We start from the raw sequence: 16,292 nt of genomic DNA, 5'->3' as shown, positions 1-16,292 counted from the left end.
TCGACGCAAGGAGCAGTGCGCTCTACCCGAGCTCCTCACGGATGACTGAGCTTCTCACCCTATCTCTAAGGGAGACGCCAGCCACCCTCCTGAGGAAACCCATTTCGGCCGCTTGCACCCTGGATCTCGTTCTTTCGGTCATGACCCAGCCTTCATGACCATAGGTGAGGGTAGGAACGAAAACTGACCGGTAGATCGAGAGCTTTGCCTTCTGGCTCAGCTCTCTTTTCGTCACAACGGTGCGATAGATGGAATGTAATACCGCACCCGCTGCGCCGATTCTCCGACCAATCTCCCGCTCCATTGTCCCCTCACTCTCGAACAAAACCCCAAGGTACTTGAACTCCTTCACTTGGGGTAAGGACTCATTCCCTACCTGGAGAAGGCATTCCATCGGTTTCCTGCTGAGAACCATGGCCTCCGATTTAGAGGTGCTGATCCTCATCCCAACCGCTTCACACTCGGGTTGCGAACCGATCCAGTGAGTGCTGAAGGTCGCAGGCCGATGAGGCCATCAGGACCACATCATCTGCAAAAGCAGCGATGAGATCCCCAGCCCACCGAACCCCCAACCCCTCCCCCACCCCGACTACGCCTCGATATCCTGTCCATAAATATTACAAACAGGATTGGTGACAAAGCGCAGCCCTGGCGGAGGCCAACCCTCACCTGAAACGAGTCCGACTTACTGCCGAGAACCCGACACAGCTCTCACTTTGGTCGCAAGAGATTGGATGGCCCTGAGTAGAGACCCCCTCACCCCATACTCCCGCAGCACCTCCCACAGTATCTCCCGGGGGACCCGGTCAACCTTCTCCAAATCCACAAAACACATGTAGACCGGTTGGGCATACTCCCAGGCCCCCCCAGGATCCTATGCGAGTGAAGAGCTGGTCCGTTGTTCCACCGACCAGGACGGAAATGCGCATTGTTCCTCCTCAACCTGAGGTTCGACTCGGGCCAACCCTCCTTTCCAGCACCTTGAGTAGACTTTACCAGGGAGGCTGAGAAGTGTGATACCCCTGTAATTGGCACACCCCTCTGGTCCCCTTTTTAAAAGGGGAACCACCACCCCAGTCTGCCACTCCTTTGGCACTGTTCCAGACTTCCACGCAATGTTGAAGAGACGTGTCAACCAGGACAGCCCCTCCACACCCAGAGCCTTGAGCATTTCTGGACGGATCTCATCAATCCCGGGGCTTTGCCACTGTGGAGTTGTTTGACTACATCAGTGACTTCCGCCGCGGAAATCAAATCGCCAACTCCCCGTCATCCTCCAGCTCTGCCTCTAACATAGAGGGGATTAGTCGGATTCAGGAGTTCCTCAAAATGCTCCTTCCACCTCCCATTACCTCCTCAGTTGAGGTCAACAGTGTCCCATCCTTACTGTACACAGCTTGGATGGTTCCCCTCCCCTCCTGAGGTGGCGAACAGTTTTCCAGAAGCACTTTGGTGCCGACCGAAAGTCCTTCTCCATGTCTTCTCCAAACTTCTCCCACACCCGCTGCTTTGCCTCTTTTCACGGCAGAGGCTGCAGCCCTCGGGCCCTTCGGCCCCGGTAACCCTGCACTCCCCCCGAGTCCTCTGGGATAACATATCCCGGAAAGACTCCTTCTTCAGTCGGACGGCTTCCTGACCACCGGTGTCCACCACGGTGTTCGTGGGTTACCGCCCCTTGAGGCACCTAAGACCCTAAGACCACAGCTCCTCGCCGCAGCTTCAGCAATGGAAACTTTGAACATTGTCCACTCTGGTTCAATGCCCCCAGCCTCCACAGGGATGCACGAAAGCTCCACCCGGAGGTGCGAGTTGAAAGTCCGTTGGACAGGGGCCTCCTCCAGACGTTCCCAATTTACCCGCACTACACGTTTGGGCTTACCAGGTCTGTCCAGAGTCTTCCCCACCCCTGACCCAACTCACCACCAGATGGTGATCGGTTGACAGCTCTGCCCCTCTCTTCACCCGAGTGTCCAAAATAACCGGCCTCAGATCAGATGAAACGATTATAAAATCGATCATTGACCTTCGGCCTAGGGTGCTCTGGTACCAGGTACACTTATGAGCATCCCTATGTTCGAACATGGTGTTCGTTATAGACAATCCATGACTAGCACAGAAGTCCAACAACAAACAACCACTCTGGTTTAGATCAGGGAGGCCGTTCCTCCCAATCACGCCTCTCCAGGTGTCTCCATCATTGCCCCATGCGTGCGAAGTCCCCCGGCAGAACAATGGATTCCCCACTGGCGTCCCATGCAGGACTCCACTCAAGGTCTCCAAGAAGGTCACCGAAACTCCTGTTTGGTGCATATGCACAAACAACAGTTCGAGTTTTCCCCCACAACCCGCAGGCGTAGGGAGGCGAACCTCTCCGTCCACCGGGTAACTCCAACGCAGCGGCGCTCAGCCGGGGGCTTGTTAGTATCCCCACACCCGCCCGGCGCCGCACACCCTGAGCAACTCCGGAGAAGAAAAGAGTCCAACCCTATCCAGGAGTACAGTTCCAGAACCGAGACTGTGCGTAGAGGTAAGCCCCACCAGATCTAACCGGTAGCGCTCCACCTCCCGCACCAGTTCCGGCTCCTTCCCCCACAGAGAGGTGACGTTCCACGTCCCCAGAGCCAGCGTCTGCTGCCCGGGTCTGGTCCGTCGAGGCCCCTGACCTTCACTGCCACCCATGTGGCAGCGCACCCGACCCCAGCGGTTCCTCCCACAGGTGGTGGGCCCATGGGCTGCAAAACATTGTTCATAGAGAGGGCAGATTAAATCTCACGGGACCTGTTGGGAACTGTTTGAGTGTCTGATGAAGCCCACTATACACAACAAAGTAAATGGTCATTTAGCCCTTCAAACACTGATCTATTGGGAGATGAGTTTTGACACTTCAGTTTTAGCTCTGCTCATTAAGACACCATACTGTAGCATACACACAAACTTTGCCTCATTTAACTTGCTGAAGAGTTTGTTTTAATGCAGTTTTTATTTTTAATACCGTAGGATTGTAAACAGTTAACTTTTTAGGCCAGCAGCCACAACAGCCAATGTTTTACCTGATGAAGGTGAAATACAGGAAATGCACGAGCACTATTCTACCCGCCGGCGTGGCAGGTAGACTCACAGTTTTCCCACCAAAGGCAAAATTCACCTGTATTATTATTATGGTTGGGTGTTGATTTCAGGCCCTTGTTATAATTATGAAGGGTGTCACTGTGGTTTTTCACTTGTACCTTATAGTTAGGATACACTTTTAGGAATAGTTAGCACTTCCTATGTTGATCTGTGATTTGGACATATATAAACATCAGAGGAAAAAGTCAAAGCAATATCTTTTATGAAATGTTATCCAGCAGGCGGTTGCATTTTCAAATTCATCAAACAATCACAGGACTGTCACCCAGAAGACTGGGATTAGTGTCCCGTTTGAAAATAAACAGTGATTCTTTATTTTTAGTTTACGAACTACGTCCCCTTCTGCATCACATGTTAACAGAATGTACAAATGTACTGATATTACACAAACAAGATCTTTTTCTAATTATACCGAAGTAATGCTGGTGCCTTTACCAAACCAAACTGAGAGGTCAGTTAGGGTTGGATATGAAGGCAGAAAATGCGTTCCTCTGTTTGCGCTTGATGTTTACATTTGAAGGGGAGAATGGTGGGTTGATTTCCGATCTTCACCGTCCAATGTCAACTACATTAAGCAAAACTAATATCTGTAAAATAAACAATAAAGCATACATTTGACAGCGCTGGCGGGGGAAGCAGCTGGAGAGTTACCGCATTCTTCTAGAACACGTGTGTCAAAACCTAAGAAGGCCTGGTGTCAAATCCGGTTTAAGCGCTTTTTCAATGCTTTAGGCACTTTGTTTGAATGGTTTTGACGCTTTTACGTCGTTTTTGACACTTTCTGATGTTTTGGACAATTTTGATGTGAAACTCAAGGCCCGAGGGCCCAACCCCTCGCAGGTTTTGATCCGCATTTCAATTTAGGTTCACAAGAAATTTAGGCCCACCTGTTGCCTCGTGTATTTAGTCTGTGTGCTCGTCTTTGTCTGGTGTCAGTTTGTCATCCTACCTGGGCCCTATTTCAGGTAGGAAGGTTAACAAACTCTGAGTCTAACCCTGATGTCTGAGTTGATTTACCCTGAGATGGGAAACTGAGTTTTCGGTTCCAGAACAGCATTAAATAAGGACACAAAGTATAAGAGCGCCAAATTCCGTGTAAGAAAGCAGGTTGGGGGGGGGTGGATGGGTCAAACAAACACAGGACTTTCAGCCAGGAGACCGGGGACCGTGTTCTGTTGGGAAACAAAAGTAGTGGGGCGTATTTTCTTGCCAACGATAGGGCATTAATTCATATAATGCTCCTATGGGTCGTATTGACTAAAATTAATGTAGAGTCACTTTGTGCACATGCAAAGACAATGTCAGACTCAGTAGTTTTCTCTGGGCCCCTGCCAAACCTGATTAGTGATGAAATGTACAGCTGCATGTCATCCTTCAACCGTTGGTTGTCGGAATAGTGCAAACCTAATGATGTGGGCTATGTGACTAACTGGGGGGCGTTCTGGGGAATGCCTGGTCTGATTGAGAGAGACAGCATTCATCCCACCTGTGACTGAGCCGTTCTCATATCAAAAAATCTGACCGCGTCTATTGTCGGTCATAAACCATGACAACCCAAGTTTGATATTAGTAATCAGAGGTGCAGTGCTACGCGCCCTTCTGTGCTTCCGTTGGAGCAGTCGCCCACTCATAGTCTAATAAGCACGGTGTCTGTCCCCCGGCTCAGATCGGTTAAATCAAAGGTGAACAAAAGAGGGGCTATCCTTAACAACCTAATTGGAATTAAAACAACCACTGCAACGATAGAATAAAATAGGAAAATTAGATGTGGACTATTAAATATTAGATCTCTGTCTTCTAAAGCAGTATTGGTAAACGATTTGGTATCAGAAAATCTCTCTCATTTCCTCATTCATTCATTCAGTCTGGATCAGGCGCATTTTAGACCAGTTTGTTATCGGCATGAATAAAAAATAATTATGTTGGTTTATTAACCGTGTTAGGCAGACTATAAAACGTTTTATTTCTCAAAACATGGCATTCCCTTTTGTCGATGATCCCGTTGATGAAGAAGCTGCTTTACTTCACAGAGAGTATACGTCGGGAGATGATATTGAACCCCGACATTTTAATGTTTAGATAACTTCCTATTTGAGTGGTACAGTCGATCACTTAGCCTAGGCTACATAACCTTATCCGTCCTCATATCACTGACGTCACCCATCTCTGCTCTTACATCCCAGCAGATTATTTGTGTCGTACATTTTTTTTGCCATCGGCATTTGTCTTTACAACACTGGTGATGCGAGCGCGTTTTAGTAAAGTAGCGTCGTAGCAAAGCAGCGTCAGAAGAGTGGGACTCGCTCTGAAACGTGTTTTAAATGTTTTTAAAAGGAGCTCCACAGTATTGTAGGTGAATGATGTAAACCCTTTGAAATAAAAGATTATGGATTATAATTCTGATAATGATGGTGCTGCAGCCTCAGAATGGGATTAGTAGGACTAGGACGTTTTCGTCCGCACTGTTGCACCTAAATTAAATAGATTATAGGTTCAATACCATTTCACCAGTAATATTAGGCTATACTTATGATTAAATATGATATACACTATATTGGGATATATATACACATTTACTTTAGCAATTTTCTCCCACACAAATTCTCTGTCTGGCAGTAGCCGCTGTGTGTTGTTTTCTTTTAACTCGCTGTATGTGTGCATGAGTATTTCTGCTGACCCGTTTGTTTGGGGTTGTTACCATGGTGAATCGTAGAATCATGGCTCCATTCATGCTGCCTTTTTATTTTGGTGGTGCACGCGCATGAACCTACTCTGAGTTGATTGAACCAACTCAAATCAGCTGTTCAGTAATGATGACATCACATGTTGATGCTTTCATGCTGATGCTTGTTTGTCTTCCCACCTCTGATTGCAGGGACACCTCATTGGTCGAGATGTCATCACCTGACTAACCCATGCAGGTGGGAACAAACTTCCTGTCCAGAGGGGTTCAGCACACCGCCTTTAGGAGCCACTAATGGGCTGCAAAACATTGTTCATAGAGAGGGCAGATTAAATCTCTCGGGACCTGTTGGGAACTGTTTGAGTGTCTGATGAAGCCCACTATACACAACAAAGGAAATGGTCATTTAGCCCTTCAAACACTGATCTATTGGGAGATGAGTTTGGCACTTCAGTTTTAGCTCTGCTCATTAAGACACCATATTGTAGCATTCACATGAACTTTGCCTTATTAACTTGCTGAAGACTACATTGAATGCAGTTTTTCTTTTTAGTACCATATGGTTGTAAGCAGGGCCTGAAGTTAACTGTTTTGGCCACCAGCTACACAGGCTTTATACCAGCCAATGTTTTGCCTCAAAGGAAGCACCAGCATTGTTCTTGAACTTGTTAAGAATACACATTTAATTATTTTTGGTAAGTTATTACAATTCAGTCCTGTTGTAAATTAGCCACAAACCTCGCCGTTGTCACGAACTGTCCCGTTTGATATCGAAAACATTTTCTTTTACTTTTCTTTGAATAATCCTCATCTTTTTGTCGGTTGGTAAATGAACGTACCCTGGGTACTCAGTCCCCTTTCCACCCCCAGTCCGACACCCCTGCTACCAGCCAACGTGCCAGATTGACAGTTTTACCCGCCAATTGCAAAATTCACCTCCATTTTGCACCTGGTTGGATCTTGATTTCAGGCCCTGGTTGTAAGTTTGAGGGGTATCATTGTGGTTGTTCACTTGTATTTTAGGTTTACTAAGGCGGTCTCAGCACTTCCTATGTTGCTCTGTGATTTGGACACATATTGTTCCTACATAAACATTACTGGAAAAAGCCAAAGCATCATCTTTTGACCTGTAAACAAGCAGCGGATCATCTCTTCAAATTCAAACAGAGGACTGTCAACCAGAAGGCTGGGATTCGTGTCCCGTTTGAAAATAAATGGTGATCTATTTTCTTAACTTTAAGGAACTACGTCCCCTTTTGCTTCACGTGTACAGAAGTGAAGTTTCGTAAAAAACATAAACTAAACTAACTAAACGTAACCCAACTGCGGCTGTTTAAAACCGTGTCTGTGTAAATTACAGGCATCTCTATGTTGTCTTAACCAAAGAATCACGAATTCTCAGAATTTTCTAATAACAAATATATTTTTAAATTCTGCATTTTCATGCAAGCCTGCTCCTTGTCTACTAGGCGTTGCAATGCCACTTGTGACATCACCCAGATACCAGCTCCCTGAGATCACAACCTGCCTACGGCCGCAAAGGTTCTGAGTTCGAGCACCTGGTGTTGAAGATGATCGTAGACTGGGAAGCAGATGAGGCTAGAGTTTTGGGTTCAGGAGATACAGAATTTAAAGCTGTGCTTGCATAATTAATCTCATTGGAATCAGAGAATCCCATGTTTACCTCTGCCAATCAAAATACTTTTTCATCATCTCTTCAACCCTAACCCTGGTTTCTCCCTCTGACCTTAACACTAGAAGTGCCAGAATTCCATAACTACTAGATCTGCCATGAGCGGTCATTTTGACTGCCGGATTCCAAACTCTATAATCTCTCATGATAAATACCTAATTGTGATATTGTATTATGTATTGTGTTAGGATATCTTTAGAAAATCGTAATAACACCGAAATGTACATTTCAACGAGTTTAATTATACATTTGAGTAGTAATATGTGTTTCAATAATTCATATCATGGCATATAAACCGTAATTATTTCATACATTCATATCCCAAAAAATATGGTGTGGAAATCCATTCAACTTAACTCATAACAACCAAATAACAATTAAAAGTATCTTATTTGAACATTTAGCTTTAACCTAACCTGGCACTGCCTCCGTTTTTGTGTCTGCTGCGGTGCGCGGCGCTGCTCGGACCGCCCCCCGCAGCTCTATTTTTCCTCCATAAACTCCGCTCTCAGCTCCTCTGCCAGTCGCTGCATGAACTTCCTCCGAACAATTTGACTGCTGGTGCACTCCTTGGAGAGGATGTGTGCAATGATTCCAGCCAGTTCGAGGATGTATAGAGTTATATGAACATGTAAACAGCCACCGGCCATCTACGTGTACCGCGCCTTTCACAGAGCGAGCGCCCGGTGTTTGCATTCTGATTCAGAACTGAGTCCATCCACGCCGTAGTAGCCTACGTTACCGACTCTGGCTTTGCCTTCACCCCATCGGTGATGCCCATGTATGTAAAATGTAAAAACAATTTAAAATTAAAATACAGACTTTTAGGAAAAGTCAGGCAGCAGCAGGATTGTAATTTTTTATTCAGCAAAGTTATTACACATATACATTTCTAAACGGTCAAAATGACCGTCATGGCCTTCCTAGTGTTAAAGATGAGGTTTTTTTTTTAACATTAATATGAGTTCCCCCAGCCTGCCTATGGTCCCCCAGTGGCTAGAAATGGTGATAGGTGTAAACCGAGCCCTGGGTATCCTGCTCTGCCTTTGAGAAAATGAAAGCTCAGATGGACCAATCGGGAATCTTCTCCTTATGAGGTCATAAGGGGCAAGGTTTTACAGTATTAGGGGACCACTAAGGCCTATATAAAAGAGACTTCAGATACAGTATTAGGGGACCACTAAGGTCTATATAAAAGAGACTTCAGATACAGTATTAGGGGACGACTAAGGCCTATATAAAAGAGACTTCAGATACAGTATTAGGGGACCACTAAGGTCTATATAAAAGAGACTTCAGATACAGTATTAGGGGACCACTAAGGTCTATATAAAAGAGACTTCAGATACAGTATTAGGGGACCACTAAGGTCTATATAAAAGAGACTTCAGATACAGTATAGGGGACCACTAAGGTCTAAAAAAAAGAGACTTCAGATACAGTATTAGGGGACCACTAAGGCCTATATATAAAAGAGACTTCAGATACAGTATTAGGGGACCACTAAGGTCTATATAAAAGAGACTTCAGATACAGTATTAGGGGGACCACTAAGGCCTATATAAAAGAGACTTCAGATACAGTATTAGGGGACCACTAAGGCCTATATAAAAGAGACTTCAGATACAGTATTAGGGGACCACTAAGGTCTATATAAAAGAGACTTCAGATACAGTATTAGGGGACCACTAAGGTCTATATAAAAGAGACTTCAGATACAGTTATTAGGGGACCACTAAGGTCTCTATAAAAGAGACTTCAGATACAGTATTAGGGGACCACTAAGGTCTATATAAAAGAGACTTCAGATACAGTATTAGGGGACCACTAAGGTCTATATAAAAGAGACTTCAGATACAGTATTAGGGGACCACTAAGGTCTCTATAAAAGAGACTTCAGATACAGTATTAGGGGACCACTAAAGCCTATATAAAAGCATCCAAAGAGCACCATGTCATGAGACCTTTAATACATCTTTCCATTCCTGACCTTAAAACTGTAAGTGCATAGTTTCGGTCTCCCCACACACTAAAAAATACTGGGCTGAAAATAACCCAAATTGGGTTATTCCCAACCCAGTACCTGGTTCAATATAGGACAGAACACATGCTGGGTTGTTTTGACTTTTTGAACTGGGTTGAAATTTTAACCCAGTATAAGGGGTTGCTTCGCCCTAACCAAAGCCTGGGTCATTCTGACACCAATGTTGGGTTAATGCAACTCATTACTGTGTCAGGCCCACCAGCCCAAATATTGGGTTAAATTGACCCCCTTGTTGGGTTGATATTTGACCCATTCATTTAGTTATTCTTTCATCTATGAAATTCCTATATATTCCTATATATTATTTATTAATAACAGACAATGCATACACTTCATTAATGTCACTGATTTTATTGAACAATATTTAATTTACTCATTTAAAGAGAAAAACTGGAATAACAATAACAAGTCCAATTCCCTTATCACATGAGCGTTTCCAAAGAAGAAATGCATGGGGCCACATTATCCCTACCTCATTTCAAAATGAGTATCAAATAACTGGACTAATACCAAGCAACAATTAACAATAATTCATTTCCTCCTTATATTCCTCCTAAATATTAGAGAGAGACAGAGAGAGAGAAAAAAGAACAAGAGAGAGAGAATTCCCTTATCGCATGAGCATTTCCAAAAAACAAACGCATGGGGCCACATTACTACCACCCCCCCATTCTTTCTGGAGGAACTGCTAAGCAGAGGAACACTGCTTTGGGAAATTGATAATAATAATTGATAAAAACATTTGACACAAACATGTACAGCTTGGACAACGCTGTCGTGCTCCAGGGCCGGCCCACTGGGAACGGTGAATGCCTGAGAGCAGCAGTCCTCGCCTCCCAACACCAGGGTGCAGGGGTATGGCCTGGTCTGCTCCGCTGCCTGAAGGTACTCCACCATGTTGGCTCCGACCTGCAAATAATAATAATATTCCATAAGTACTTGAATGACAAAGACTCTGACCAGCTGACAGCTAATGTTTTCTAACAGATTTTACATTAACAGACCTGCATCACTAGATCCAAGGGGCTGTGTGAGTCTAGGACTACTCACAGGCTTAAGATCGATGAAGGCCTTCATGGCGTCAGACACTGTAGTCCTCACGGTCTTTCGGCCCATCCTGAAGACTGCAGGTGGAATCAGACCTGGCAGAACCATCAGTGCAATGTAGTCTTTGGAGCCTGTAAAGAAAGAAAATAGTTTGACATAAGTATTACCATAGTTTATTTATCTATTATCATAGAGTAGCTTATGGCTCGAATAATGCACAAATCCAAATATACAAATCTAAGGGTTATGTTGATGTTATAATTTCTACCTTGAGACAAAGACTCTGTCTCTGTCTGCAGATGGAGCTTCTACCCCTCCCACTGGGCCGCATGAACAAGCTTCTCGCTGAACCTCCTCCAGGTCAAACATTTAGTCTGATGCCTCTTTATGAAGAACCTCGAAGTCCTGCACAATCTGAGAGGGGGAGATTTAGAATAATGAATTAAATCATATATCATCAAAACAAAAATAATAAGATAAGTGAGAGAGAAAGAAAGAAAGATTGAGAAAAATAGAGAAAGTGTGTGTGTGTGAGATTGAGAGCACATTTTGTAATAAGAAAATTACATTTAAAGTATTGCTGTGCACAATGGTAGACAGAGGTGTAGTGGTGAAATAAGAGGTAGCTAAACTATAAATTCTGTGGCCATGGTAAGGTTAATAAAACTTCATGCCAATTGTTTGCCTTCTATAGTTGTGGAATTTCTGTCACTATCGAAATGGTATTTCAGGGACCTACAATGGTGACCACAGGTGATAATCAAGGGTAATCAAAATGGGATTCTGTTTAGGGAGGCATGGTCTTCAGTGGCACATATAGAGTGTTGGATTCTTTTACATAATGCTCTTACATGTCAAGATGTACATCTAAACAAAATGGAGTATTGTGTAGCCTACAACTTCATTGGGGATGCATGAGGATAGGGTAACTCATTTTTTTAAATGTTGACATATTCAATAATATTAATAATAGGCATATAGTACAACAATATAACATATTTACCTGCAAAAGTGTCAATCAGCTCAAGAAGTTGCCGTTCTGTTAACTTTAGTTTAACAAAGTCCTCCATATTCAATCGCTATAGGGGAGAAGAACAAGATCTGTTAATGTTCAATCAATGTATGGAAGTGTATTTTGCAGTCAGTCTGTCAGTCTGTCTAGTGAAAATATAACGAAGTTGCTGTAATCTAGTGCCATGTAGCTAGCTAGCTAGTGGTCTTTTCATAATCACTTAAAAACACAATGTGGTATTTCTACAAAGTGTGTTAACTGCACTAAACACAAATTACTTTGTCAACAGAATGCGTGCAATGCACCTTCAATGCTTCGCTCTGTACTAGCTACTAGCTAGCTTACAGGATGAGTCAAGCCATTAGCGCTACTTTCGCCTTTGGGCTTAGTGTTTTTTTTTTTATTTTTTTTAATAATTATAATAATATTTTTATTAATATTTTTTTTTTCTCCCCCCCCACACACACACATATATATAAATACTTTTTTTTTTTTCCCACCCCTCAAGAAATAAAAAAAAATAGTATTTAAAATAATAATTATTATAACCCAATATAAAAAACTACACAATAATAACCATATTTAACATCAAACATACCTAACATACCTTGCCCTTTTGTACTTATTTATTTAGTAAGATAAAAAACTTTTTTTACTAGTATTATCTGAGCTAAAACACCCCTCCTCTCTACAAAAACAAAAAAAAATAAAAAATGAAACAAGTAACCGCCTAACATTGTTTTTTTTTTTAAATTAATGTAGTTTTTTTTTTATTAACTATTTCTTTTTTTTTTTGCTTCCCTCTTTGTTTATCAGCTGTTTTTGTTTTTTGGGAGTGATATGTTTGTTTTGTGAGGCGAGTACTAGCTATAGGCTGGGGTGGGAAGGTTAGCTTTTTTTCTTTTTTTTAAAAAATTATAATATTTCATTTTATTTTATTTTTTTTATAATTTTCACCCAAAAAAAAAAAAATATTTTAAAATAATACTTTTTTTTTATGTAAAAAAAAAAAAAAAAAAGCTTCACTTTTTTATAAATATTATATTATAAAATAATTACACAATAACTATATTACTTTAAAACTTTAAAGCTTTTATTTATCTAAAATAACTAAAAAATAATAGTATTAATAGAAATAATTTAGTTAAAAATTATTCTAGACAAAAAAACAACCCAAAAAAAAAAAAAAAAAAAAAAAAAAAAAAAAAACAAGAAAAAGGAAATAAATTAAGTTATTTGAGAAAAATTAAAGTATATTATTTAATTCAACGCTTCTTTAATTGTTTTAGTTATTTTCTTAGAAGTTGGTAGGGGTGGTTTGGGAAGTAGGTAGAGCCAAAAAATAAAGTTCTACAGGCTGTCCCGTTATGGAAATAATGATTATTATTATATATATTATAACTAACAACTAGCAAAGCTCGTGTTTCTGTTGAAGACAGAGGTAGTTTTCTAAAAAAATGAGAAATGACAAACCTTCAGTGTTTCCAAAAGTGTTCTCCGCCTCGGAGAAAAGAAAAAACCCCCGGAAGGAGGATCCCAAACTTGAATGTAACCAAACCACTGGGTTAAAATGACCATTGGTTGGGTTATTCAGATCAAGGCACAGTCCAAAACCATTAACCCAACTACTGGGTTACTGAAAGTAACCCAATATGGGTTGAATATACATAATACAGGGTTAAACAGCCTCAACCCAGTGGTTGGGTTAATAAAATAACCCAGTATTTTTAAGAGTGCATGAGGAATTCAAAGTAATGAAAACAACACAGTCGTTGCATCCACATGACACAAGCCTTTGGTTATTGCGCACCACCCACACCCCTCCTCAACACAGTTGCTTATAACCAAGGAGGACAGAGATTTACAAATTCACTTGAGTTTGTGCTTTCGAAAAGCCACTGAACGACACCAATTTCTCAACATAGCCATACTAAGAAATACAGAGAGTTTTGTGGAGCTAAAAGTCTTAATTACCTTTATATCAACTGATTTTGCAATGGTTTGAATGTAAGAAACGTTTAATTAATACAAAAAAGTAACTCACTAAAGATTTAACCCCAGATAATACACTTTCTGGATGATGTCAGCAAAAGTTATACCATTGTTTTGTGGTTGCATTTTTTTTAACGAAATCCTGCTGCGTCAACAGTGGCCCCATTTAATGGAATGAGAGGGCTGTATTTCACTCAATGTAGCTTCAAACTTCAGAAACGCCGGATAATTTCCGGACAAATTGAAAAATAGTCTTTAACACCCCTAGTGGTCATTAAGAGTATATGGTTATGGTTTATGTCTCTTGCACTGATCAATACCCTGTAGCTTGCCACCCCTGATAACACCTGTTCTTAGAGACATGCTAAACACATTCTCTCCATCCCCACCCACCCTTTTTCTAAGCTTATAATGTTACTGTTGTTTTTATACTTTTACTGTAGTTTAGTCTTTTGATCTGGAGTTTTCAACATGACATAATTGTCTCATCTTTTTTGTGACCATTCAAAATGATTTCAGTTATTGTAAATAATAATAAAAAGACACAACTTTACATTATGAATGTCTATTCTGTTTATTATCATACTTCATGTAATTTTTCAACAAATCACTATGCTATGTCAAATTAAATAAATGACAATAATTCTGATCATTTTCTAATAAAACTGATTTCAAATTGCAACCCATTACACTTTACATGATTTGTGTAATTTTAACTTTCTCTGTCCTATGATTACATGTTTCTCTGGAAATGTGACTGCAATGATCTGATGAACTGGAGATAATCCTGTCTTTTCACATAATTTATTGTTTACTTCTCACCACAGGACTTCATAGTGCTTTAAATAATTCTGTCATAAAGACAAGATATGTCATACAGGGATCACATATGAAAGACACTAAACTGAAATGATTAAAACAACTTTGTAAAGGGGCCAAGATCTTTTTGTCTTTCTGTACTGTCAAGTACTTGTACTTGAGAGTTTTATGTGATACACGATTACTGTTCATAAGTGATGTTTTTCCATACTTGACGGGAAAGTGTGGCTGTTCAGGGGCATCTTTTCTACGTGGAACAGGAGCCAATAAAGAGTTTGCAAATAAATGGACACAAATCACAAAGATGATGCTTTGACCAAACATAGTGACATTAATACAAAGTTTTAGTAACTTTTTAGTTGTGTTGGGATGAAATGTTTCCTATCATGAAGAAAAAAAGGTTCCCTAGAAATAAAAAGAATCTACATAAGTGTCATACATGTGTGAATTTAAAGCTTGCATTAAACTGGGTGATTATCTAGAAACTGTATATGGTGCTTATGACTCTTTCTTTAAATGCAGCAGCATCAGAGAGACAAAATACACAACAAGATAAAGATGAAGTACAGGCCTTGAATTTGTTGACAAATTAGACTTTTAGACAGGAAAGTATGTCTTCACTGTTTGTATTATTGTTAACTCACTCCCTGAACAGCAGGAACATATTCATTAATTTATCCTTAGACAGAATCTGATCTCAGTCCCTCCACACTCTCTACAGCATGGTGGTCTCAGAGGAGCCAGGCTGCAGGATCTGAAGATTAACTATGAGTTTAACTGCTTTTCTAAACCAGGGGTAAAACAAGGCATATATCACAGGGTTTAGACAAGAGTTACAATAGAACAGAAATAGTGCAAATGAAGCAAAATAAGCAATTATCAAGTTGTCACCTGCAATAATTAAACTGTAACATGGGCTTAAACACATTAGAAACACAACTACCAGAACACCAAGAGTCCTGGCTGCTTTCAGCTCGGATTTCTTTGCCTTTGGAGTCTCTGAAAGCTGGAGTGTGACAGCTGTAATGTGAGAGCGCATGGCACGAGCCTGAGACACAGCCACGGCAAATATTCTCACATACAGAGCTATGATGACAGTAACTGGAAGAAAAAAGATCAAAACAAGCTCAACAGTCACTGAGATATTGTCAACGAAAAACACACATGCTCCGTAGCAGGAATTATACCTCCCTGGTTGAATCAGGAGATTCTTTAAATATAGAAAGCTGTAGGAAACAGAATAGAGCCAACACAGATAAACACAGAGTTTAACTCTCCTCCCTGTGACTTTGGAAGCATAATGCAGAGGGTCACAAATAGCCACATAACGGTCAACTGATATGAGCACTATGTCAATTACTGAGGATAAGGTAATGATGGTTGAAAGAAGAGTATACATAGCACACACAAAGTCACCAAGAAACCAGCAGGATGTTTTTCGGAGGATTTCTCCCGGCATCAGCACGAGGCCCACTAGAAAGTCTGAGACAGCCAGAGAGAGGAGGAGGATGTTGGTGGGTGTGTGGAGCTGCCTGGAGGGAAAGAGAAAAGCACCATTACACCAACAAGAATGACAGAACAACTAAAACCAGTATTCAAAATAAAAAATAAAGATGCATATGAGTTTGAATAACCCCCCAAAAAACTTGGTTGAGGTCACAGTGGACAGATAGCAATGCTTAGTATTGGTAAGAGAGAGGACATGAACAACAGTCTCTGGTATCAAAGTCAGACATTTAGAGCATCATCATTCAGTTCTAGTTCAAAGACAATTCTTCTAAATGTACAGCAGCTGTTGACATTTTTAAGTTACACATCCTGTAGAGAGAAGATGAGAAGTTAATATCTGCCTGTAGTGGGAGATAGAGATGAT

At 41.3% G+C, this 16,292-nt stretch overlaps 1 long non-coding RNA gene across 2 annotated transcripts; it reads right to left on the bottom strand.

Moving 5' to 3' along the window:
* Positions 1 to 10,149: 10,149 nt before the first annotated feature.
* On the bottom strand, positions 10,150 to 13,107 carry LOC120570250. 2 transcript variants are annotated; one of them, XR_005641039.1, is made up of 5 exons: positions 13,082 to 13,107; positions 11,600 to 11,675; positions 10,865 to 11,010; positions 10,600 to 10,727; positions 10,150 to 10,458 (listed from the first exon to the last, which is right to left on the bottom strand). It is a non-coding gene; the product is annotated as an uncharacterized LOC120570250 (long non-coding RNA). The 2 variants fall into 2 exon arrangements; XR_005641038.1 differs by lacking the exon at positions 13,082 to 13,107 and having other exon boundaries at positions 11,600 to 11,949.
* Positions 13,108 to 16,292: the final 3,185 nt, after the last annotated feature.

This window comes from Perca fluviatilis, chromosome 12 (genome assembly GCF_010015445.1).
Source record: "Perca fluviatilis chromosome 12, GENO_Pfluv_1.0, whole genome shotgun sequence".
In the NCBI taxonomy this organism is placed as follows: domain Eukaryota; kingdom Metazoa; phylum Chordata; class Actinopteri; order Perciformes; family Percidae; genus Perca; species Perca fluviatilis.
Note: the sequence above shows the minus strand (reverse complement) of the source record. Positions and strands in the feature narration are given on the sequence as shown.